The sequence below is a fragment of the Myxocyprinus asiaticus genome, chromosome 45 (assembly GCF_019703515.2).
Source record: "Myxocyprinus asiaticus isolate MX2 ecotype Aquarium Trade chromosome 45, UBuf_Myxa_2, whole genome shotgun sequence".
Taxonomy (NCBI): domain Eukaryota; kingdom Metazoa; phylum Chordata; class Actinopteri; order Cypriniformes; family Catostomidae; genus Myxocyprinus; species Myxocyprinus asiaticus.
In genome coordinates, this window is record NC_059388.1 from 2,043,157 (window position 1) to 2,069,384 (window position 26,228).

The 26,228-nt window shown below is 41.6% G+C and overlaps 1 pseudogene; it reads left to right on the forward strand.

The window, feature by feature from the left end:
* Window positions 1–22,464: 22,464 nt before the first annotated feature.
* LOC127435516 (uncharacterized) lies at window positions 22,465–22,639 on the forward strand (annotated as a pseudogene).
* Window positions 22,640–26,228: the final 3,589 nt, after the last annotated feature.

Consider the following 26,228-nt stretch of genomic DNA (forward strand, 5'->3'; position numbering starts at 1 on the left):
TCCGAACAGGGGATTCCTGCATTATCCAGATCAGCCCATTTACTGTAGAAGATGCGGAGGGTAGGGACATGTGAAGTTGGATTGTATGGAGCAGCGATGTCATCACTGTAGTGCCATGGGTCATGTTGCAGACTGCAAAGCCCCCAAGAGTTGCAGTCTGTGTGGAAGTAAAGATCATTTATACAGAGACTGCCAGGGAAGAAGTAAATGTATGCAAGTCTGTTTAAGGAGGGGGAAAATCTGGAGGCCCTTTTGACCAACATGCCAGTAATAAGGGAAGAACAAGTGGGTTTGAATTGCGGCCCACAGGACAAGGCAGCAGAGAGGGAAAAGCCAGGTCCCTCATGTAGGTAAGTCCTTTTATTGTAATATTTATTGTTTTAGGCAAACTTTTAACGAAGGCGGCTGAGGGTGCCTCCACCATGTAGGTTGCCCTTGCCGGCATGCGGAGGCACAACAGCATGCGTTTTAATTTTTTAGAGAAAGAAGGGAAATTGCTACAAATGTTTCTTTTCCTGCAAATTGATTCAGCAGACTTTAAAGTTTACTCCAAATGATCTGAATTGCATTCTGTCTCTCGCCATTAACAAAGGGTTTGATGTAAGCTTTAAGTCAGCTATTTTACTGAATGAGTTCTGGGCTAGATTTGAAAATGCAAAGATCCCCTTTTCCATGTATAAAGTGGAGAAACTGACCAACAATAGCCACAAAATGGTTATTGTTCGAATGTTTAATGAAACTGTAAATGGAGAAGATATATGCTCTTGGTTGGGTAGATATTGCACTGTGAGAGGCCAAGTCATGAAAATGGAACTGTGCCTGGAGGATCCCCATAAAAAAGGAAAGATCCCCAGGCTTTCCAGGGCCTGAGACATCTTCCATCAGTGATTGTGCTTGGAGAAAACAGAGGCTACATCAATTATCAAGGAATGCCTAAACTGTGTTGGAGATGTGGAGACGTTGGGCATTTAGTTGAAGTGTGCCAGAAGTATTTTTGTGGGAAATGTAGAGAAATTAGGCACACATTTGTGGAATGCCCAAATGGAGAAAGTGCAATCTATGTGGAGACTCAACCCATCTCTACAGAGATTGTCCCAAGTTTTTTGCCAACAAGGTTAAAGCAAACAAAATGGCTGCCCAAGAGAGAAACAATAAGAAGAAGAGGTAAGAGATGAATTACCATGTGCTCAGGTGACAAGTAAAAAGAGAACAGCACAATCTCCCATTGTTTGGGAAACGGGAAAAAGAGAACGTGGAGATCTCGTTTCAGGTTCCTCTTCCTCAGAGGACCTGAATAGGGTTTTCCCATCTGGTTCTCCAAATGAAGTCTCTTTTTTGACAACAGAGCTCAAAACATCCACCCCCAGAGCCAGCTCGGGAAGGATACAGGCTCAACTCCCAGATTCTCAAACGAAGGAATCAGGAGAAAAGCTTGTAGTTCACGAGATAGTAATACCTGAATGACTTTTAGTCCCCTTTTAGTCTTTTAAAATGTCTTACCTGTTTTTTTTTTTGTTTTTTTTTTTGTTTTAACTGCACTACTCATGACTCTCCCTCAATGTAAGAAGTGGGAGGTCACATTTGAGAGCACAGACAATTTTTTACCTTTTTTAGGAAAACGAAATAGTGATATTTTCCTTTTACAAGAATGTGCTTTACCTTTTATCAAAAATTACAGAGAATGGGAAAAATGGTGGCCCCATGGACCATCCTTGTGGAGCAGATCAAATGAAAATAGGGCAGATGGAGTCGCCATTCTTATAAAAAAAAAACCCACAGTTTTTGGTGAAGGGGAGCATGATAATAAGGGACGGATGAGCTCTTTTAGCGAATCTATCATTTTTAGGACAAGATTTTTTTTTTTCCAACAACAATTACTTTTATTCACTTTTACATAAATCACAAGTAAAACATCAGATTATCAGTTGATAACCACTTACTTTACACCCTGTTCCTCACAAAATATCTTATGACATCTTAACAATTTTACTATAGCACGACTAATTTTTTTTATTACAATTTTTTATTGATTCCAGTTACAGATTAAATAAACATGACAGAAAAATGGCATCAAATTATATGAACTTAAAACCCTTCCCTCCAAACATTCTCACCCCCCCACACACAAATGTGCACCTCAGTGCTCTTATAATAAATTAATAATGAAACATAATGAAACATAAACAAACAATAAATCAACAGTATTTAGAAACAAAAAGAAAAAAGGAAAACAAAGTATACTTTGAAAAAAAAAAGAAAGCACACACATTTAATATTAACTATCTCCCTCCACTGCCTCCCCCCGAGAGCCCTCCAAAAAGTCCCAATTCAATGACCATCCCATCGCCTAGAATTCAGAGTCTGGGGCAAAATGAAATTTGAGTGCCAAATATGATCGCACATAAAACTCTGAACCCTCTTAACACACCACCAAAAAACATGGGTTGTGTCCCCGTCTTCTGATTGGCACTGCCAGCAGGTGGGTGTGTCTTTAAGACCAAGCCTATACAATCTAGAGGGTGTCCAATAGAATCGATGTAAAATCTTAAATTGCATCTCTAAATGTAGACTTGACATTTTTTAGAATCCTAGCCACACTCCCTCCAACAGTACCAAGTTTAAATCTTTCTCCCATAATCTCTTGAGAGATGTTGAAGCTCCATCTCACAGACTTAGAATTAACAGAGTAATACACTGATGCCTCATGACCATTTCCAAAAGCAGTTATCACCACTCCCAGAGTATCTACCGCTTTAGGGGGGTGTATGCTACTCCCAAAAACAGTACAGAGCATGTGGCACAGCTGTAAATACATAAAGAACTGAGATCTGGGAATCCTAAAATGTTGAACTATATTTTCAAAAGGACCTCAACACTCCACTCTCACATAGGTCACCGAGTGAAATAACCTCCCTCACAATCCACTCTGACCAGCAGAAAGGGGACTTATTAATAATTTGCTTTATAGATTATTTTCTGTTATGTAATTCTGTCTCACAAAATTTGTCAGAAGCACCGTACTTGAGCAATCCAACAGCAAAATTGTCGTGGGGGCTCTCGTAGGCGTACACGGATTGTTTGAGTTAAGAGGGATGGACGCCAGTTGGCGCTCTCGTGCGTGGGGTTAATGAGCACATTTTTCTTTTTTCTGTTTGTTTGGTTTGGGGGAAGTTCGGGGTTTGATTGTTGCACTAATGGGGAATGTGGTCTTTATAATTTTATTTTTTACACACAATCTATTTTTTCTAATATGTCAAAATGTCAAATGTTAATGAGTGGATTGTCTCTCTCCACGTTGAATGTGAATGGGTTGGGATATAAAAAGAAGGAAGGTTATTTCTCTTCTTAAATGTAAGAAATATGATGTAGTGTTTCTTCGAGAAACACATCTTTCCCCGCATGGGGAAATCTTTGGGAAGATTTGGGGTGGACATGTTTTCTTTAGTGTTGGCTCAAGTAAGAGCAGGGGAGTCATTACACTGATAAGTAAGCATCTATAATTCAAATGTCTCAAACAGATTAAAGATTAATTAGGAAGAGTCATTATTGTTTTAGCAGAAATTCAGGGGCAAAGTTTGATTTTGGCTAATATTTACGCACCTAACGCTGATGATCAGGGCTTTTTTATAGATCTTGAAGGGATGTTGCAAGCCACTGGCACCACTCATGATATAATATTGGGAGGAGACTTTAATCTGTTGATGGACTCAGTGAAGCAAAAGTGTGTAAGCCCCCTAGAGCAACATTGATGCTTCACAGGATGTGTAAAAATCTTGGTCTTACATATATTTGGAGACTTTTGAACCCATCTGGGAAGGACTATAATTCTTTTCATCAGTCCATAAGATTTATTGTAGAATAGATTTTTTTTTTTTTGCAATTAAGTCCCTCATTTCAACTGCTGTTGACTGCTCAGTTGGAAACATCTTGGTCTCAGATCTCACCCTGGTGAGTTTAGATGTTTTGCCACATATGGAGAAAACAAAATCATATAGTTGCCGCTTTAAATGTATCCCTTTTGCAAAATCCTGATTTCCAACAAATGTTAAATGCTAAAATCAATGTTTATATGGAGATCAACTGGTCCTCGGTATCCTCTGTGGGCACGGCTTGGGAGGCACTTAAGGCAGTTCTTAGGGGTCAGATCAGTATGCCTCATGCATCAAAAAATCCAAAGCACGAGAACTCGTGGAGTTAGAAGGGAATATTAAAAGTGCCGAGGCAGAGCTGAAGCACCGAATGCCATCTGATGGCCTCAGAGAATTGACCAGACTGAAATACAGATATAATACTAATTTGTCACGGAAGGTGGAGTTTTGGTTATTCAGGGCAAGACAGTCATACTTTGAGGGGGACAAATCAGGAAAGCTTTTAGCTAGATAAATTAAGCAGAGAGAGTCTTTTTCTACCATTCCCTCAGTAAAATCTGCTGGTGGTGAAATTTTTATCTTGGCCATTGATATTAATAATGCTTTTAAAGAATTCTATCTTGATCTCTATAGTTCTATATCTTCGTCTACTGATGAGGATATTAGAAAGTTTGTGGAACCATTAAAACTTCCAAAACTGACAACTGAGCAAAAAAATTATCTTGATTCTGGAGGAGATAACCTTGGAGGAGTTGGTTGAGGTAATTAAGGCCTTACTCCCGACAAGGCTCCAGGGACAGACGGCTTTGCTGCTGAATTTTTTAGATCTTAGCTACAGAACAGGCTCCACTTTTGTTAGAAGTTTACACAGAATCATTAAAGAATGGAAAGCCTCCACCAATCATGACACATAAGGCTGATTCTTAAAAAAGACAAAGATCCAAGCAAGTGTAAGAGTTATTGTCCAATTTCTCTGATCCAGATAGACATTAAAATAATGTCAAAAATTTTGGCTAACCGATTAAATAAAGTTATGACATCTCTTATAGATATAGATCAGGTGGGGTTTATTTGGGGCCACAGCTCTTCTGATAACATTAGACATTTCATCAATATCATGTGGTCAGTGGAGATTGATCAGACTCCGGTCCTGCCATCTTACTTGATGCTGAAAAGGCGTTTGATATGGTAGAATGGGATTATCTTTTTAAGATTTTGGAATATATATGGGTTCAGGAATACTTTTATTGGATTGATTAAACTACTTTATAGACACCCGGTAGTGGCAGTACAAACAAATGGATTAATTTCAGATTATTTTACTCTGGATAGGGGCACCTGTCAGGTTTGCCCTCTTTCTTGTTATTAACATTTTTTTGATTCCATTCATAAAAAACCAATAGACACAACATAAAATATGGAATCAGATATATAAATTGAACCCTTCCCCCTGAACATCCCCCCCACCCGACACAAACACGCATTACAGTGGTCTCTTACAATTATAGCCAAAAAAAAAAAAAAAATTTTCAAAAAGCAAAGTGCACATACACATCAAACTAAAAATTAAAAATCAAAAATACATCTCCACTGCCCCTCCCCGAGAACCCTCCAAAAATTCCAAATATCCACACCACTTCCTATTAAACAAATCCCACTTTCCTAACCTTCTAAAGATTGCCTCCTAAAATGCCGCAACCTTGCTCATCTCCCCGCACCACTCCAGAAACGAGGGTGCCCCAGCCATCTTCCACCCCCTGAGTATTATTCGCCTGGTCACCATAACTCCGGCCAGGAACCAACATCTCAAGTGGCTATCCCCAAAATGTATGACTTCCCCATCACACAAAATGCAGAGTCTGGGGCAAAATGAAAACCTTGTGTCCAACACATCACACATAAATCTCTGAATCTTTAACCAAAATTCCTGTATTTTAAAACATCCCCAAAAAACATGGGTGTTCCCGTCTTCTGATTGGCATCGCCAGCAGGTGGGTGTGTCTTTAAGACCAAGTCTATACAATCTAGAGGGGGTCAAATATAATTGATTCAAAATCTTAAATTGCATCAGACGCACCCTCAAATCTCTAGATGTAGACTTGATGTTTTTTTTAATCTAAGCCCATACTCCCTCCTCCAATACCAAATTTAAATCTCTCTCCCAAAATCTCTTGAGAGAAGTTGAAGCTCCATCCCCCAAACTCTGAATTAACAGGGGAGTAATACACTGATGCCTCATGACATTTTCCAAAAGCAGTAATCACCACTTCTAGAGTATCTGCCCTTTTAGGGGGGTGTATGCTACTCCCAAAAAATAGTATAAAGCAGATGGTGCAGCTGTAAGTACCTGAAGAACTGAGATCTAGGAATCCTGAAATGTTGGACCAAATTTTCAAACAATCTCAATCCACCACTCTCATATAGGTCACCAAGTGTATTAACAACCCTCTCAATCCACTCAGACCAACAGAAAGGGGACTCACCAATACGCAACTTTGGGTTTAGCCATATGCTTGAGGCAACATTTATTTAAATGTCTGAACTAAACACTCTGGACACTTTTGTCCATAGCGCATGCAGATGCGAAATAATGGGGTGTGACTTAACTTCACCAATTAGTTTAATAGAAAGGCTTTGTAATAGTAAAATAGGGGCAATAACTTTGTTCAATTCCCAACCAGGGAGAGGCTCTCTCAGGTGGAAGTGACCAATGAGCTAAATGTCTGAGACCGAACGCATAATAATAAAACAAAATCTTGGGTAGGCCTAGCCCACCTTTGTCAATTGGCCTATGTAACTTGCTGCAATGTAAATGCTTTCCATTCCAAATGAAGGACTTCGCTATACTATCAAATTGCTTAAAATAAGAGAGGGGGACATCTACAGGGAGAGAATGTAGTAGGTAGTTGAATTTTGGAATACAATTCATTTTAATAACATTAACCTTCCCAATCATTGATAAATGTAATGAAGCCCACCTGTCCACATCATTCGAAAACATATTTATTAAGGGGTCAAAATTAACTAAATCAGACAAATTTGCTGGGAATAAAATTCCCAAATACTTAATTCCCTGTTTGGGCCACTAGAAGGCGCCCGGCTGAAAAGCCGTTATTGGGTAGTACGCTGTCAAAGCCAAAGCTTCGGATTTAGACCAACTGACTTTGTATCCTGAGAACTTGGAAAAGGAATTAATAATTCTGTGGAGGCAAGGCACAGATCTAGTGGGGTCAGAGACGAATAATAAAATAACTTCTGCGTAAAACAAAAAAGGCGTCAAGTTTGATGGCAGCGACTGGAGATTGTTCATTTGCTACTGACCACATGATATTGATGAGACGCCTAATGTTATCAGAAGAGCTGTGGCCCTGAATAAACCCCACCTGATCTATAAGAGATGTCATAACTTTACTTAATCGATTAGCCAGAATTTGACAACATTTTTAAATCTAACTGGATCAGGGAAATTGGACAGTAACTTTTACACTCGCTTGGATCTTTGTCCTTTTTAAAAATCAGACTGATCCGGGCTTGTGCATCGGTTGGCAGAAGCTTTCCATTCTTTAATGATTCAGTATAAACTTCTAGCAAAAGTGGAACCAATTCTGTAACATAAGATTTGAAAAACTCAGCAGCAAAGCTGTCAGGCCCCAGAGCCTTGCCTGTAGACAAGGCCCCAATAACCTCGCCAAGCTCCTCCAAGGTTATCTCAGAATCAAGAGAAATTTGGTTCAACATTTTGGGATTCCCAGATCTCAGTTCTATAGGTATTTACAGCTGTGCAACCTGCTCTTTATTGATTTTGGGAATAGCATACACCCCCCCTAAAGCGGCAGATACTCTGGGAGAGGTGATTACTGCTTTTGGAAAAAGTCATGAGGCATCGGTGTATTACTCCCTGTTAATTCAGAGTCTGGGGGATGGAGCTCTAACTTCTATCAAGAGATTATGGGAGAAAGTAGTGGGTGTTAAAAGTTGATTGTGTATTTATGTTTTGTTTTTCTGTGTTTTAATAAAAATGTTAATCATAAAAAAATAATTCAGCAGCAAAGCCATCTGGCCCTGGAGCCTTGCCTGTAGGCAAGGCCTTAATTACCTCGCCAAGCTCCTCCAAGTTTATCTCAGAATCAAGATAATTTTTTTGCTCAGTCGTCCATTTAGGGAGATCTAATGGTTCCACAAAGTTTCTAATATCTTCATCAGTAGACGAAGACGTGGAACTATAGAGATCAAGATAGAATTATTTAAAAGCATTATTAATATCAATGGCTGAGGTAAATATTTCACCACCAGCAGATTTCACTGAGGGAATGATAGAAAAAGACTCTCTGCTTTATATATCTAACCAAAAGTTTTCCTGCTTTGTCCCCGGACTCAAAGTATGACTGTCTTGCCCTGAATAACCAAAACTCCACTTTCCGCGACAAAATAGTATTATATCTGTATTTCAATCGAGTCAATTCTCTGAGGCCATCGGATGACAAACGGCACTTCAGCTCTGCTTCAGCATTTTTAATATTTCCTTCCAACTCCACGAGTTCTCGTGCTTTAGATTTTTTGGTGAATGAGGCATACTGTATGATCCAACCCCTAAGAACCACCTTAAGTGCCTCCCAAGCCACGCCCACAGTGGATACTGAGGAACTATTGGTCTCCATATAAACATTGATTTCAGTCTTTAACGTATTTGGAATTCAGGATTTTGCAAAAGGGACACATTAAAGGCACCAACTGCATGGATTTATTTTTCTCCATATGTGGCACCACCTCTAAACTCTCCAGGGCATGATCTGAGACTAAGATATTTCCAATTGAGCAATCCACAACAGATGAAATTAGGGACTTGGATATAAAAATAAAAAAATCTATTCTACAATAAATCTTATGGACTGATGAAAAAAATGTATAGTCTCTACCAGATGGGTTCAAAAGTCTCCAAATATCTGTAAGACCAAGATTTTTACACATCCTGTGAAGCGTCAATGTTGCTCTAGGGGGCTTGCACACTTTTGCTTCACTTTGATCAAGGACTGAATCCATCAAAAGATTAAAGTCTCCTCCCAATATTATATCATGAGGGGTGCCAGCTGCTTGCAACATCCCTTCAAGATCTATAAAAAAGCCTTGATCGTCAGTGTTAGGTGCGTAAATATTAGCCAAATTCAACGTTTGCCCCTGAATTTCAGCTAAAACAATAATGAATCTTCCTAATTTATCTTTAATCTGTTTGAGCCATTTGAATTGTAGATGTTTATTTACCAATGTAATGACTCCCTTGCTCTTACTTGAGCCAACACTAAAGAAAATATGCCCACCCCATATCATCCCAAATTTTTCCACTTCCTGCGGAGAAAGGTGTGTTTCTTGAAGAAACACTATATCATATTTCTTACGTTTAAAAAAATAAATAACCTTCCTTCTTTTTATGGGGTGCCCCAACCCATTTACATTCCATGTGGAGAAAGATAGTACACTCATTAACAACTGGCATATAATAAAAAAAATAAACTGTGTCAAAAACAAAATTATACAGACCACATTCCCCATTAGTGAAACAATCAAACCCCGAACTTCCCCCCGAACAAAACGAACAGAAAAAAGAAAAACGTGTGCATTAACCCCGCGCACGAGAGCGCCAACTGGCATCAATCCCTCTAAACTCAAAAGGTCCATGAACGCCCACTAGCCCCGCATGACAACTTTGCTATTGGATTGCACAATTTTGCCTCACAAATCTGTGAAGCAAAATTACATAACAGAAAATACTTTGTAAAATAACCCCAAGCCAAAAGGAAGAATGAACACAAAGAACATGTAGATTAATTCACAGAACTGTTTTAAAGGTGTGATCCTCCACAAAACAAATTAAACCATTCAGTTTCACGGATAGGCAAACGAATGTTCATTGAGCCAGCTGTAATGAGTTCAGCGGATGACGTAATCATTCCAGTGCCCCGTAAACGGAACAAGCTCCAGCCGCTAGGCGGAGCCAACACAAAAGAAACAAAACCAAGATCCCGGTTCCCCGAATGGTCAAGCCAATTCACTCGGAGGCCACATAAAAGTATATACCATGACTTACTCAATCTGTCAACTTTATAAAAGACATCCTTTGTGTGAGCATGTAGATATTTTGCGGTCATCCGTAGTGTCCACTCTCAAACTGGCCTGGAACTTCCATGCAAAAGTAATCTTCCGTCAATGCAAAAGCTTCAAGGAAAGTGTTATTCACAAAACAAACTACAGCTGCTAGGCGGAGCCAATGCAAAAAGAAACCAAATTGACACCCAGCTTCCTCGAAAGCCAGAGTAAGTACAGCGAGTCGACCCACTCACATGAGAAACATCCAATTGTTTACTCACCCATTGATTCAATAAAAGACATTGCCTGATTGGGACATGTAAATACTTTGTGACCGTCCTTCGCTTCTATTCTCAGTTTGGCCGGGAACATCAGAGCAAAAGTGATCTTTCGCTGATGCAAGAGTTTCTTGCATTCCCAGAACCAATCGCGTTTCTCTCTTGTTGAACAAGCAAAGTCCGGGAACAAGAAAATATCATGATTCCTCCAAGAAAGCTTCCCTTTGCTCCTCACTTGGCGCAACACAAGATCTTTATCGGATGACCTCAGAAATTTGGCCAGAATCGATTGGGCCTATCTCCCTCAGCAGATCTCCGAGCAGGGACTCTGTGAGCTCGCTTGATTTCCAGCTTGTGGCCTGTTATGTCGAGCGGACTCGGGAAGAGCTCATCTAGGAATTTCACCATATCCCTGCCCTCCTCATGCTCAGGAATTCCAACAATTCTGATGTTATTCCTGTGGCTTCTATTTTCAAGATCTTCAAGCTTTTCAAGAATACGTTCCAGATCAACTTTGGTCATGGGCAGATTAGTGGATAATTCCCTCTCCGAAGACTCCAAATAATCAATTTGTTTCTCAGCATCTGACACGCTTGTAACTAACTCAGAGAATTTTATTTCCATTGCTGTAATCGATCGACGTATTACAGTGAGATCCTCCAAGTCAGCAAGAACCTTCGTCATCATCACCGATATGTTGGACAACTGACGCTGGATCTCCTCTCCTGCCGCACCATCCAAATCAAGTCCCCGGTCTGTAGGCCTGTCAGTGCTTTCATCCTGAACACGTAAGTGTCTTTTAATGTCTCCAGAGCCTGATAATTTTGACTTCTTTGCCATGTTTTACCTCAAAGAGAAAATGTGTAACTGGGTGTATTGAATTTCACCAGATTATAACATGAAAATAATTAAAAATTTAGCAAAGTGCGCAGAGATCACTCACACATCTGCTTCTTGCATGGCGTCACGTGACCCACCAGGGTTGCCCTCTTTCCCCATTATTGCTCTGTCTTGCCCTAAAACCATTAGCAGCTGTGATAAGAAAGGAGGATGATTTTCCAGGGGTGATGGCAGGAGGTGTGGCGCATAAGGTTTTGCTTTACGCAGATGATATATTATTATTTGTCTCCAAACCTACTAGATCTATGCCTTGCCTCCACACAATTATTCATTCATTTTCTAAGTTCTCAGGATACAGAGTTAATTGGTCTAAATCCGAAGGTCTGGCTTTGACAGCGTACTGCCCACTAACGGCTATCCAGCCGGGTGTCTTCCAGTGGCCCAAACAGGGCATTAAGTATTTGGGCATGTTATTCCCAGCAAATTTATTTAGTTTTGATGAAAATTATTTAGAGTCCATTTTGATCCCAAAATAAAAAGGTTTGAGCGATGTGGGCAGGTGGGCTTCATTACAGTTATCTATGATTAGGAAGGTTAATGTTATTAGAATGAATTGTATTCCAAAATTTAACTACCTGTTAGAATCTCTCCCTGTAGATGTCCCCCTCTCTTATTGCAAGTAATTTAATAGCATAGCGAAGTCCTTCATTTGGAATGGTAAGCATCCTAGTTTACATTTTAATAAAGTTACGTAGCCCACCTTTGTCAGTCGGTCTAGGCCTACCCAAGATTTGTTTTATTACTATGTATTCAGTCTCAGATATTTGGATCACTGGTCGCTTCCACCTGAGAGAGCCCCTCCCTGGTTTTCAATTGAACAGGAAGTTCTTGCCCCTATTTCACCATTGCAAAGCCTTTCTATCAAACTATCCAGAGAAGTTAAGTTACACCCCGTTATCTCTCATTTGCACTCGGTATGGAAAAAAGAGTCCAAAGTGTTTAATTAAATTAATTGATTTTAATGTTGCCTCAAGCATATGGCTGAACCCAAAATTAAGTCCCCTTTCTGTTGGTCAGAGTGGATTGTGTGGGGGGGTTACTACACCCGGTGTCCTATATGAAAGTGGAGTGTTGACATCGTTTGAAAATTTGGTTCAACATTTTGGGATTCCCAGATCTCAGTTCTATAGGTATTTACAGCTGCGCCACCTGCTCTTTATTGATTTTGGGAGTAGCATACACCCCCCTAAAGCGGCAGATACTCTGGGAGAGGTGATTACTGCTTTTGGAAAAAGTCATGAGGCATCGGTGTATTACTCCCTGTTAATTCAGAGTCTGGGGGACGGAGCTCTAACTTCTATCAAGAGATTATGGGAGAAAGTATTGGGTGTTAAAAGTTGATTGTGTATTTATGTTTTGTTTTTCTGTGTTTTAATAAAAATGTTAATCATAAAAAAATAATTCAGCAGCAAAGCCATCTGGCCCTGGAGCCTTGACTATAGGCAAGGCCTTAATTACCTCGCCAAGCTCCTCCAAGTTTATCTCAGAATCAAGATAATTTTTTTGCTCAGTTGTCAGTTTAGGGAGTTCTAATGTTTCCACAAAGTTTCTAATGTCTTCATAATTAGACAAAGACGTGGAACTATAGAGATAAAGATTTAATTCTTAAAAAGCATTATTAATATCAATGGCTGAGGTAAATATTCACCACCAGCAGATTTCACTGAGGGAAGTGGTAGAAAAAGACTCTCTCTGCTTTATATATCTAGCCAAATGCTTCCCTGCTTTGTCCCCTGACTCAAAGTATAACTGTCTTGCCATGAATAGCCAAAACTCCACCTTCCATGCAAAATAGTATTATATCTGTATTTCATTTTCAATTCTCTGAGGCCATTAGACAACATTTGGTGCCTCGGCACTGTTAATATTCCCTTCCAACTCCATGAGTTCTTGTGCTTTGGATTTTTTGGTGAATGAGGAATACTGTATGATCTGACCCCCAAGAACCACATTAATTGCCTCCCAAGCCATGCCCACAGAGGATGCTGAGGACCAGTTGGTCTCCATGTAAACACTGATTTCAGCCTTTAACATTTGTTGGAATTCAGGATTTTGCAAAAGGGATACATTAAAGCGGCAACGATATGATTTCTTTTTCTCTGTATGTGGCAACATGTCTAAAAACACCAGGGCATGATCTGAGACCAAGATGTTTCCAATTGAGCAATCAACAACAGATGAAATAAGGGACTTAAAAAATAAATCTATTCTAGAATAAATTTTATGGACTGATGAAAAAAATATTATAGTCTGGGAATACATCCTGTGAAGCGTCAGTATTGCTCTAGGGGGCTTACACACTTGCTTCACTATGATCAAGGACTGTGTCCATCAATAGATTAAAGTCTCCTCCCAATATTATATTATGAGGGGTGCCAGCGGCTTGCAACATCCCTTCAAGATCAATAAAAAAGCCCTGATCATCTGCGTAGGTGCGTAAATATTAGCCAAAATCAAAACTTTGCCCCTGAATTTCTGCTAAAACAATAATGACTCTTCCTAATTAATCTTTAATCTGTTTGAGACATTTGAATTGTAGATGTTTATTTATCAGAGTAATGACTCCCCTGCTCTTACTTGAGCCAGCACTAAAGAAAACATGTCCACCCCAAATCTTCCCAAATTTTTCACCTTCATGCGGGGAAAGATGCGTTTCTTGAAGAAACACTACATCATATTTCTTTCATTTAAGAAGAGAAATATCCTTCCTTCTTTTTATGCAGTGCCCCAACCCATTCACATTCCATGTGGAGAGAGACAATCCACTCATATTAACATTTTACATTTTGAAATATTAGAAAAAATAGATTGTGTGTCAAAAATAAAATTATAAAGACTACATACCAACATTAGTGCAACAATCAAACCCCAAGCTTCCCCCCAAACCAAACAAATAGAAAAAAAGAAAAACATGTGCATTAACCATGCGCACAAGAGCGCCAACTGGCATCCATCCCTCTAAACTCAAACAGTCCATGTACGCCTATAAGAGCCCGTGACAACTTTGCCGTCGGATTGCTCAAGTCAGGTGTGATTGCTCAGTCAAACGAATGATCAGTGAGCCAGCCCATTCGACTGTTACATGAGTGCAACAAATGACACAATTGCTCCAATGTCCTGCAAGAAATACACCACAAAACAAACTCCAACCAATAGGAAGCATAAGCACTAAGAACTTGCAGATTCATCCACAACACTGTGCCAGAGGAGTGCTACTACACAAAACAAACTCCAGCCGCTAAGCGGAACCAGTGCAAAAAGAAACATAAAAAGGCACTCAGCTTCTTCGGATGGTCAAACGAATATCAAGTGAGTCGGTCCACTTGCCTGCAATGTGAATACCACAAAATAACTTAGTCCATTGACTTTATGAAGGACATCGTTTGCTGGGGAAATGTAAATATTTTATGGCCATCCTTAGCATCTATTCTCAACTTGGCCAGGAACATCAGTGCAAAAGTGGCCTTTCGTTGATGTAAGAGTTTCTTGCATTCCTTGAATCGATCACGTTTCTCTCATCGAATTCGCAAAGTCTGGGAACAAGAAAATGCTGTGGTTCTTCCAAGAAAGACTTCCTTTACTTCTTGCCTCGTGTAACACGAGATCTTTATTGGATGATCTCAGAAATTTGGCCAGAATTGATTGGAGCCTGTCTCCCTCTGAGGATCGCCAAGCCGGAACCCTGTGAGCTTGCTCGATTTCCAGCTTATGGCCTGTTATGTCAAGCAGACTCGGAAAGAGCCCTCCAGGAATTTCACCATACCCAACCTTCTTTGTCCTATGGAATTCCAACAATTCGGACGTTATTCCGCTGATTACGTTTCTCCAAGTCCTCTAACTTCTCCCAGACGCACTCCAAATCCACCTTGGTCACTAGCAGATTAGCAGAAAATTCCCTCTCCAATGACTCCAGATAATCGATCCGTTTCTCGATATCCCCCACTTTTGTAACCACCTCAGTGAATTTAGTCTCCATGGCAGTGATCGATCGACGTATTACAGCAAGATCCTCCAAGTCAGCGACGACCCTTCTCTGGCCAGATTGGCTCCCGGGTTTGCGGCCTGCTCGGGGGCATCAGCTTGAGCATGTAAGTGTCTTTTAATGTCTCCAGAGCCTGAGGATTTTGAATTCTTTGACATATTGTTAATGAACAGATCAGGGTGTATCGAATCTCACCGGTTTATGACATAAAAAGTATTAAAACTAGCAAAGTGCCCAGAGCTCACTGTTCATGTGTCCAAACCTTGCATGACAAGATTTTAACATTTTAAATATTTACGGTTTTACAGGTAAAAACGACAGATACAACCTTTTAGAAGACATGCAGTCCCACCTTTTGGGCAGGGCACAGATCATTTTTGTGGGGGATTTAAATTGTACTATAAAGTAAAAAGATAGGAAAGGGGGAGGGGAGGATTTTAAAACAGACAAAACATCCGTTTTATTACAGAACATAATTAGGGATTTTAGACTGACTGACTGTTTTAAAAGTATGCATCCTCGAGAGCAAGGGCTCACCTGGTTCTGTGGTGATGGCACCAAAGCCTCCCGCATTGATTACATCTTTACGCGGGACCTCCCACCAGTGGATGCCACAGTAACCCCCCGTTTCTTTTCAGACCACGCTATGTTTTCCAGCACTCTTCCACTCCCCGTGGGTTTGACGGTAGGTAGAGGTAACCAGACAGTATAACAGTCTCAATATTAGATTGTTCTCTTAGGAAAATCGACGTCCGGAGAACATCGACATTCAAAAGGAAACAATGAAGGCTTGAATCTGAGCACTGACATCCCCTGCCAGCCCTTGACACAGGTGTATGCAAAACAAACCAAAACCCTTCTCTTTGAAATATAACCTAGTTTATTGATGCAGTAATATCAATTAATAATCAATACAATGCAGTCAATAAACTTCCGACTTACAACTACAAACTAAAGAGTGACATGATTTGATATAACCAAAATAAGCCTATAACACATAAGAGGAAGGTATGTGTGTGTGTGTGTGTGTGTGTGTAAGGAGTGATGCACACAAAATGGCGGAGAATATGGCCACGAATGTGGGCGGAGAGAAGCCGGTTAATGGCGTCTGCCCGTTTACCGCGTGTCTCTGCTTGTATGATAACTTAGGGACAAAGCTGAGCTTTATCACCAAGTAATCTATTAGCCAAATGTGTGTGCGGGTATGTTTGTGAGGGATCGCGTGTGTGTGTGGTTAGATTGAGACCGAGAGAGAGAATAAAGTGGCGGCACCAAGGCCGGTTTCGCGATCGTGGGAGAGAAAGCAGCTGTTAGTTTATCACTCAGGGACGCAGTGAACGGCTCGTAAACCGTCCCGCGGTCTTTGGATCTTTAATGGATAAACTCACCCGCGATGGTGGAAATACAAAAAAGTACAACGTGGTTAGACTACAACACAGCAAAATCTAATTTGTGATAACAGTACGTTACAGTAATACCTTGAGTATTATTAGCAGCAACGAGCGGTGGTCTGTAAACTGTACAAGCAATAACCTTGATACACAAGAATAACACTATAATATTCTATCTCTGCCCAGATGTAAACCTCTTACTTGGATCGCATGAGGACACAGGTAGAATGTGTGTTCATCTGTCCTTTAACTCCAACTTGGTTCCTCGAGGCTCAGGTGATGACGGGAGGCCGTTTCCTCACTCTGTCAGCGGGCGGTACGGCTGCTAATTCTCAGTGGGCTGGAGGAGAAATCAGCAACGACGACTCGGTTGAGGAGGGAAGAGAAATCTTCTTTCTTCACTTCTGCAGGCAAACAGATGAAGATATGGATTGCTCTGTGGACTCCTTCAGATCCGGTAGAGTGTTCGGTTGAACGCAGTGTAATCTTAACTCATCCAGCGAGATGGAGATTGTATGGCCACAGTTTCAAGTCATATGTTATTTCCTTGTGCAACAAGGCTACACCTGAGAGCAGTGATGAGTTGAGTCTATGCACCGCATGCAAATGCTGCTGGAAGCAATGTCCAGAAGGACCTCAGAAGTATTTCTACTCCCGATGACATGGTTGAGGCGTGTTCTGTCGTGTGCCTCATCCAATAGGAGTTGAGAGTTCGATCCTTTGGAATTTCACACACAGGTGTAAAGTGAGCAAGGCTTCATGGGATTTGCCATCTGTTTTGGACTCCCTTTGTTTGATTTTGGCGCGGTTGTTATCAGTAAGATTTTATGACTGTGTGTGTAGGCCTCAGTCAGGCTTTACGACTGTGTGCAGGCCTGCCTTTGTCTTATATCTGAATACATGAGGCCCAACAGAGGGCAGGAGAAGATTTTAAGTTTGACAAAACATCGGTTTTATTGCAGGGCTTAGTTAGAGAGTTAGTCAACGGTTTTAAAATTGTGCATCAAAGAGAGGTGGGCTTCACCTGGTTCAGTGGTGATGGCGCTAGAGTCTCTCGAATCGACTAATGGGACTGCCCACCAACCAATGCAACATTGACCCTCCTCTTCTTTTCTGATCACATGACTATAGGGGGAGGGCTGTGGAGACTGAACTGCTCCCTGTTGGAAGATGAGGAACTAGTTAGAGAGTACAGGGAGCAGTTTAGCCAATGGCGGACCCTCCAAGACTTTTACGATTCACACGCACAGTGGTGGGAAATGGTAAAGGATAGAACAAGACACATTTTTAGGGAAAAATAAAAAGAACAGAGATGCATGAAGGGGCTGCAAAAAAGACTACAGAGGTATTTTAATTAGTTAAATAATGGTTTTGATTTTAGTGAAGAGGTCAAAGTAGTAAAGAAGCAGATGTCAGTTTTAAGTGAAACCCAAAGTGTTGGGCCTCATGTATTCAGATAGAAGACAAAGGCAGGCCTAACAGTCATAAAAAACATTCCTCAAGCCCCCTCCTTCTAAGTCGTAAATTTTACTGATAAAAATCGCGCCAAAATCAAACAAAGGGAGTCCAAAACAGACTACAGATCCATGAAGCCTTGCCCTCTAAAGGATCGAGCTCTCAACTCCTATTGGATGAGGCACACCACAGAACGTCCCTCAAACATGACATCATCAGGACTTCAAATAATTCTGAAATGCTTCCAAAGTTGCTTCCAGCGACTTAGTTCACCGAATACGGACGTAGCTTTTTGCTGCTCTCCGGTGCAACCTCGTGGCTTAAGGAAGTAATGTCCGACTTGAAACTGTGGCCATACAATCTCCATCTCGCTGGACGAGTTGAGATTACTCTGTGTTCAACCGAACACTCTAACGGATCCGAAGGAGACCGCTGAGCAATTCACATCTTCATCCATTGGCCTACAGAAGTGAAGAGATTAAAGATTTCTCTTCCATCTTCAATCAAGTCGACATTTCTGAGTTCTCCGCCAGCCCGCCGAGAATCAACAGCCGTACCGCCCGCCGACAGCGCGAGGAAATGGCCCCCGTCATCACCCGAGCCTCAAGGAACCGGGTCAAAGTTAAAGGACGGAGGAAAACACATTCTACCTGTGTCCTCATGCGATTCAAGTAAGAGGTTACGTCTGGGCAGAGATAGAATATTATAGCGTGTTATTCTTGTGTTTCAAGGTTTTTGCTTATACAGTTTACGGACCGCCATGTCCGCTAATTATTAATACTCAGGGTATTAATTATCACAAATTTGTTTTGCTGTATTGTGGTCCAACCAAATTGGACTGTTGTGCATTTTCGCCATCGCGGGTGAGACAGCAAGTGAGTTCATCCATTAAAGAGTCAAATAACAAGGGACTTTTACGAGCCCCGCTCGTAAAACCGCGTCTCTGAGTGATGAACACGGCTGCTTTATCTCCAGCTATCGCGAAATCAGCTTTCGGGCTATCACTTAATCATCTCTCTCTCTCTCTCTCACTAACCACACTGACACACACACACACCTTATGTGTTATAGAATTATTATTATTTCCATATCTAATCATATCACTGTTTAGTTTGTAGTTGTAAGTCGGAAGTTTATTTACTGCATCGTATTAATTATTAATTGATATTACTGCATAAATAAACTTTGTTTATATTACAAAGAGAAGTGTTTTGGTTTGTTTTGCATACACCTGTGTCATGCTGACGGGATGTCAGTGCTCGGATTCAAACCTTCATTCATTGTTTTTTTTCCCGAAAATCGATATTCTTCGGATGTCGATTTTCCTAAGAAAACAATCTAATATTGAGACTGTTTTAATATTTGGTTATTAGTCCCTGATTTCAGGGTGGTGCCCCGTCAATGTTAATCCTTATTAATATTCTATTGATTTTTGATAATTGATAATTATCTTTGATTGAATTTGAATGATCAATAAGCTAGTGTTAATTTTAATTAATGTTTCATCGACGTTAACAATTAACGATTATCTTTGATAACTGTTGATTTAAAGGATTAAAAAAAGCTAACATTGATTCTCATCAATGTTCTATTGATTTTAATAATTAATAATTATCTTTGATAATTATTAATTATTGCTAATAACCAAACTTGCTCCTAAACTTAGCACACTACATTTACTGGAGTCCCATATGACGTTTTAATGAGTTAGATCCAATTAATTAATTTAAATATTGATTAATAACTACAGAAATAATTATTAATTATTTCTGATAGTAACACTGATCTAAACAACCAGTAAAGCCCTACACAAAGCAAAAGGTGTCATGTTGAGAAGCAGAGAGGGAGACATTGAGGAAGGGGAAAAGTGTACTAGATATTTAAAAAAAAAAAAACACCACATGGAGGGGCAATATGTTTGAAACCTGGAGGGAAGTGCACACAAAAGAAATCTTAAATGGGCTCACAAAATTTTATGAAGATTTATATTGCAAAAAGCAAATAGAAAATGACACTTTAAGGGAAGTCAGAGTTTTTAGAGAAAAAAGTAAACCGTCAATGTGTGATTTTATACCAAGATTTTTATCCTTTTGGAAATCTATAAAGCCCTTAAAGTTTTTAAATGGGGAAAGTCCTGAGGAATGGATGGACTCCCCCTAGACTTTTATCTGACTTTTTGGGACTTTTTAGCACAGGATTTACTGTTTTTAACGAATGAGACCTTTGACAGACTTCCTGAAAGCTAAACATTAGGGATAGTTTCACTTTTACATAAAAAAAGGAGACAAGACTGACTTAAAGAATTGGCGACCCATCACGCTTTTTAACTTTTACTGCAAGCTTTTTAGTAAAATTTTTAGTCACATGCATGTCAACCGTTTGAGGATGTGATCCATCCAGATCAAGCATGTGCTGTGCCTGGGAGAAAGATCATGGACAGCTTAGTGTTCATAAGAGATAACATCTGTTACTCGAGACAGAAACAGTTGACTAGTAGTCCTACATATAGATTTTGAAAAAGCATTTGATCGAATCTCGCACCAGTACCCATTTCAGGTATTGCAAAAAATGGGTTTTCCAGGGAGTTTTATAGCCTAGGTGGGACAGCTGTATAATGGCCTAGTCAGCAAAATCCTTGTAAATGGGCATTTATCTAAGCAGTAAATATTCACAGCGGTGTCTGTCAGGAGTGTCCATTATCTCCCCTCCTCTATGTGGCTTGCACTGGCACAGATCTTGAGAAGGGATAAATGGATCTAAGGACTAGACATACCTGGGTCTGGTGGACTGATGGTGACCTGTGTTTTATACATGGATGATGTGACCATTTTAGCATCAGATGTTTTATCAGTACAGAGAGCATTGGACTTGACGGACTGGTACGGTCAGACCTCAGGTGCCAAGCTTAACAGAACCAAGTCCGAGGCCCTGCTCTTCGGAACGAGGTGGGATATAGACACAGGCGGATTTGATTTGGTTTTAAAAGAGACTAATTTTAAGATTTTAGGGGTTAAATTTGACAGAGGGAGATGGATGAGAAAACTGGACTGACTTTCCTGGGAAAGTTAGGAAAAGACTGGGGTTTTAGGGACTATGATAGATGACAAATGAAGGTAAAGTTCTAATTATTAAAGCTGTGATTTTACCCCTGCTCTTATTGGTGTGTTCTGTTTTTAGTCCCCCAACAAACTTTCTTTTGGACCTGGAGAGGGTGGTGTTTTACTTTGTGTGGAGATCCAAGTGGATCGCCTGAAGAGGGAGGTTGTCAAGAAAAGACCGGAGAATGGTGGAAAAGGCCTCCCAGACCCCCAACTGTTTTTATCCAGCCACTTCACCACCCTTCACATCAACTATGCGATGAACACGTTAAGAGAGAACAACACTGCAGCCTTGACCAAATTCTGGATGGAGTCATACTTAAGATCCTGGAAGCTCTACCAATAGATTAGAAAACTCCAGTGTCTTCTAACCTCCCAAAAGAAAAAAATATTTATCAAGAAGTTTTTAAAGAAACACCTTTTAGAAAATAAAGATGTCACCATTTTAACTAATCATAAGTCTCTTGTCTCTCTTTTGCAGGACCGGGAACCAGTGATTCCATTTCCAGGCCTCACTTTAGTTGAGGCCAAACAAGTTTGGAGGAACGCTGCCCACCCCGCTCTCCAGAACAAGCACAAGGAACTGTTGTAGATGGTGGCCCATGAGATCCTCCCGGCCAGGGAGGTTATGCACTCCAGAGGCATGGCCAGAGATTCCGTCTGCCCACAGTCCGGATGTAATTCCCCGGAGACCATTCATCACCTGCTCTGGGAGTGCGGTACTACATGGGACCAGTGCACCATGACGGGCCCCCTGTATTTCCTGTGCCTGCCAGCAGGTGGAGTTCAGCAGGACTTCAAGCTTGCCGTACTTGGTGTGGGCCAGAGCTTGAAGGATTTCCCACCACAAAAGTTTACCTCTCTCTGGCTCACCCTCAACGCTATCAAGGATGCCATCTGGACCACCAGAAACCTGCTGGTGGGGAAGCGCATGATGGTCCCCCTCCATGCGAGAGAGCAAATTGTAAGATCTACACTACGGGGCTGGGGGGGCTGGGGTTGCACAGGAGAGATCCCGGCCGCCACCGACCCTGGCTGCCAGTAGATGCACCCTCACATAAATTGGCTACGGGAACAGCGGGCCGGAGGAGAGGGGATCACCACTGGGCCCTTGAAGCGATTCGTCTGGTGTTTCACTCTGGTCTCCAGAACAATGGCCCCTTTGGTAGGGACTCACTCCCGGTCCTGACCAACAGATGACTGATTAATCTGATTTTACCACTGTGATGCATGGACTATTGTATAATGGACTATGTTAAAATTTCCTTTTTATATTTTGTTTAATTTGTAAAGATTGTGTTATGTTTTTCCTCTTGTTCTTATTTGCTTGTGTAATTTTAGTGCAAAAGGTGTTTTTTTAAACTGTCAAAGTATTAAGTGTTGTAAAAGGAAAAATGTGTTGGTGACAGTAAACCTTTTTTTGAAAGAAAAACTTGTTCTTATCAGTTTATTATCTGATATGTCTTCTTTCAGTGGACTATATATTAAATAGATTTTTGGGCCTGGGAGATGGAAACGGGGCTTGCTCTGTCCACTCCAAGTATCGACTTGGTATTGCAGTATCTCCAGGCATGGTGCGCTCCCCTTTCGTGGGATCAATTTTTGTTATTAAAAGCAGAGATCTTTGTTCTCCAATAAAACAAGCGCTTGAGAGCAGGCAAATGAGGAAACTTTACTCTAGTTCTCTCTCAGGTGTGTTTTTGCATACCTGTGAATGGACTGTTGGCTTGTCGGCCGAGAGCAAATGGTAAAGTGGTGCTGTCGCTCCCTCCTGAGACCACAAACAGTCACAAGGGAGTAAACTAATCTGGACTCAAGATGGCGCCGAGTATGGCTGCTGCGTTGCGAGCTCCGACACAACATAGCAATGGTTTGTTTGTTTGTTTTGTTTACAATTCTTATGTTTTTTGTCTTGGATGTTGTCTGCCTTATTGTCTACGACAGACAAACACTTTTGGACATTGGTTCAGCGATCTCACACCGTAAACCGGACTTCACATTCCTCAATGCCGACCCGCTGTTTACAAACACGCAAGCGGAGCCCTTTGTCTGGGCAGCACGGCCGCAGAAACGCAGGAGGAAAAGGGGAAACAGAGCCGGCGTTCTCATCAGAGTAAGACGCCGCGCAAATCGACCCCCGCTACCCACTATTCTACTGGCAAATGTTCAGTCTCTGGATAACAAGCTCTGCGAGCTGAAAGCGCGGATCTCTTTCCAACGAGAGACGAGGGACTGCTGCATTATCTGCCTTACGGAAACTTGGATGTCTGCGGAGATTCCAGACTCAGCCATTGAACCCGCGGGGTTCTCCATGCTCCGAGCGGACAGAGCGAAAGACCTCTCAGGTAAAACTAGAGGAGGTGGTGTATGTTTTATGATCAACAAATCCTGGTGTGATCAGAGGAACTTACATTCCATCAAGTCTTTCTGTTCTCCTGATCTGGAATTTCTTATGCTTCTGTGTCGACCATTCTGGCTACTGAGGGAATTCACAGCGGTCATTATCACTGCTGTGTACATCCCACCACAAGCCGACACAGACCAGGCACTCAAGGAACTGTATGGGAGTATAAGTGAGCAGGAAACCGCGCACCCTGAGGCCACGTTCATTGTGACCGGGGACTTTAATAAAGCCAGTTTAAAATCAGTCACACCAAAATATCACCAGCACATTAGTTTCAACACACGAGGGGACTGGGTTTTGGACCATTGCTACTCTCCGTTCCGGGATGGCTACAAATCCCTCCCCCGCCCACCATTTGGCAAATCGGACCACTCTTCCATTCTGCTTCTGCCCGCTTACAGGCAGAAATTGAAACAGGAAGCACCCACCCTCAGAACGATCCAGTGCTGGTCGGACCAATCAGACTCTACGCTACAAGACTGTTTTGATCGCACGGACTGGGAGATGTTCCGGTCCGCCTCTGATGACGACATCGAGCTTTACGCTGATAGCGTAATGTGTTTCATCAGAACGTGCGTAGAGGAAGTGATTCCGACCAGAACTGTGCGAATCTATCCGAATCAGAAGCCGTGGATCAATAGCGATGTTCGCGTGGCACTTAATGTGCGGACCTCCGCTTTTAATTCCGGGAACGCGGAGGAGCATAAACAAGCCAGTTATGCCCTCCGAAAAACTATCAAAACAGCAAAACGCCAGTACAGGAGCAAGATTGAAGGACAGTTTAACGCCACCAACTCTAGAAGCATGTGGCAGGGAATTAACATCATCACAGACTTTAAAGGGAATAAAAACTCCGCCATGAACACGGCTGCCTCTCTACCGGATGAGCTAAATACTTTTTATGCTCGTTTCGAGGGAAATAACACCGCCCTCGCGGAGAGAGTTCTCACGGCCGAAGCTACAGAGGTTAGTTCACTCTCCGTCTCTGTAGCGGATGTAACCCGATCCTTCCAACGGGTGAATATCCGCAAAGCCGCGGGTCCAGACGGCATTCCGGGCTGCGTCATCAGAGCGTGCGCGAACCAGCTGGCTGGTGTTTTTACGGACATTTTCAACATTTCCCTCTCTTTGTCTGTAGTCCCCACATGCTTTAAAACATCCACCATTGTGCCTGTTCCAAAACAATCGAAAATAACTTGTTTAAATGACTGGCGTCCTGTTGCTCTGACCCCCATCATCAGCAAATGTTTTGAGAGACTAATCAGAGATTACATCTACTCTGTATTACCACTCAATCTTGACCCGCTGCAGTTTGCATACCGCAACAACCGCTCCACTGATGATGCCATTGCATCTACAATACACACTGCTCTCTCCCACCTGGAAAAAAAGAACACTTATGTGAGAATGTTGTTTGTAGACTACAGCTCAGCATTCAACACCATAGTGCCCTCCAAGCTAGATGAGAAACTCCGGGCTCTGGGCTTAAACAGCTCGCTGTGCAGCTGGATCCTGGACTTCCTGTCAAGCAGACGCCAGGTGGTTAGAATAGGCAGCAACATCTCATCACTGACCCTCAACACTGGAGCCCCGCAGGGCTGTGTTCTCAGCCCACTACTGTATTCCCTGTACACACATGACTGTGTGGCAACACATAACTCCAATGCCATCATTAAGTTTGCTGATGACACGACGGTGGTAGGTCTGATCACTGACAATGATGAAACAGCCTACAGAGAGGAGGTGCACACTCTGACACACTGGTGTCAGGAGCACAACCTCTCCCTCAACGTCAGTAAGACAAAGGAGCTTGTGGTGGACTTCAGAAGAAAAGACAGAGAACACAGTCCAATCACCATCAATGGAGCACCAGTGGAGAGAGTCAGCAGCTTCAAGTTCCTGGGTGTCCACATCACTGAGGAACTCACATGGTCCGTCCACACTGAAGTCGTTGTGAAGAAGGCTCATCAGCGCCTCTTCTTCCTGAGACGGCTGAGGAAGTTCGGAATGAACCGCCACATCCTCACACGGTTCTACACCTGCACTGTGGAGAGCATCCTGACTGGCTGTATCTCCGCCTGGTACGGCAATAGCACCGCCCACAACCGCAAAGTACTGCAAAGGGTGGTGCGAACTGCCAGACACATCATCGGAGGTGAGCTTCCCTCCCTCCAGGAAATATATACAAGGCGGTGTGTGAAAAAAGCTCGGAGGATCATCAGAGACTCCAGCCACCCGAGCCATGGGCTGTTCTCACTGCTACCATCAGGTAGGCGGTATCGCAGCATCAGGACCCGCACCAGCCGACTCCATGATAGCTTCTTCCCCCAAGCAATCAGACTTCTGAACTCTTGATCTCCCACGATCAAAATACATCAGTCCTGCACTTTATTACTCTTTTATCTCACACCGGACTGTCATAAATTATATTACTGTTATTATATTATGTCTCTCTTAACAACTGACTATCAACCGACAGCCTGAATGTCAATACAGTACAATACTGTACATTCTATATATATATATATATATACATACACTTTTTTTATATATATTTTAATTTTTATTGAATAATGTGTATCTATATAGTATCTATATAGTAAAAAACAAAAACAAAAACAGCATATTGTATACTGTACAGTGTATGTTATTATTTGTATATTGTTGAGTGTAATTGTGTATAACAGATGTTTAAATTGTGTTGTGTTAATTTGATGTTTTAAGTTGTGTAATTATGTATAACAGATGTTTAAATTGTGTTGTGTTAATT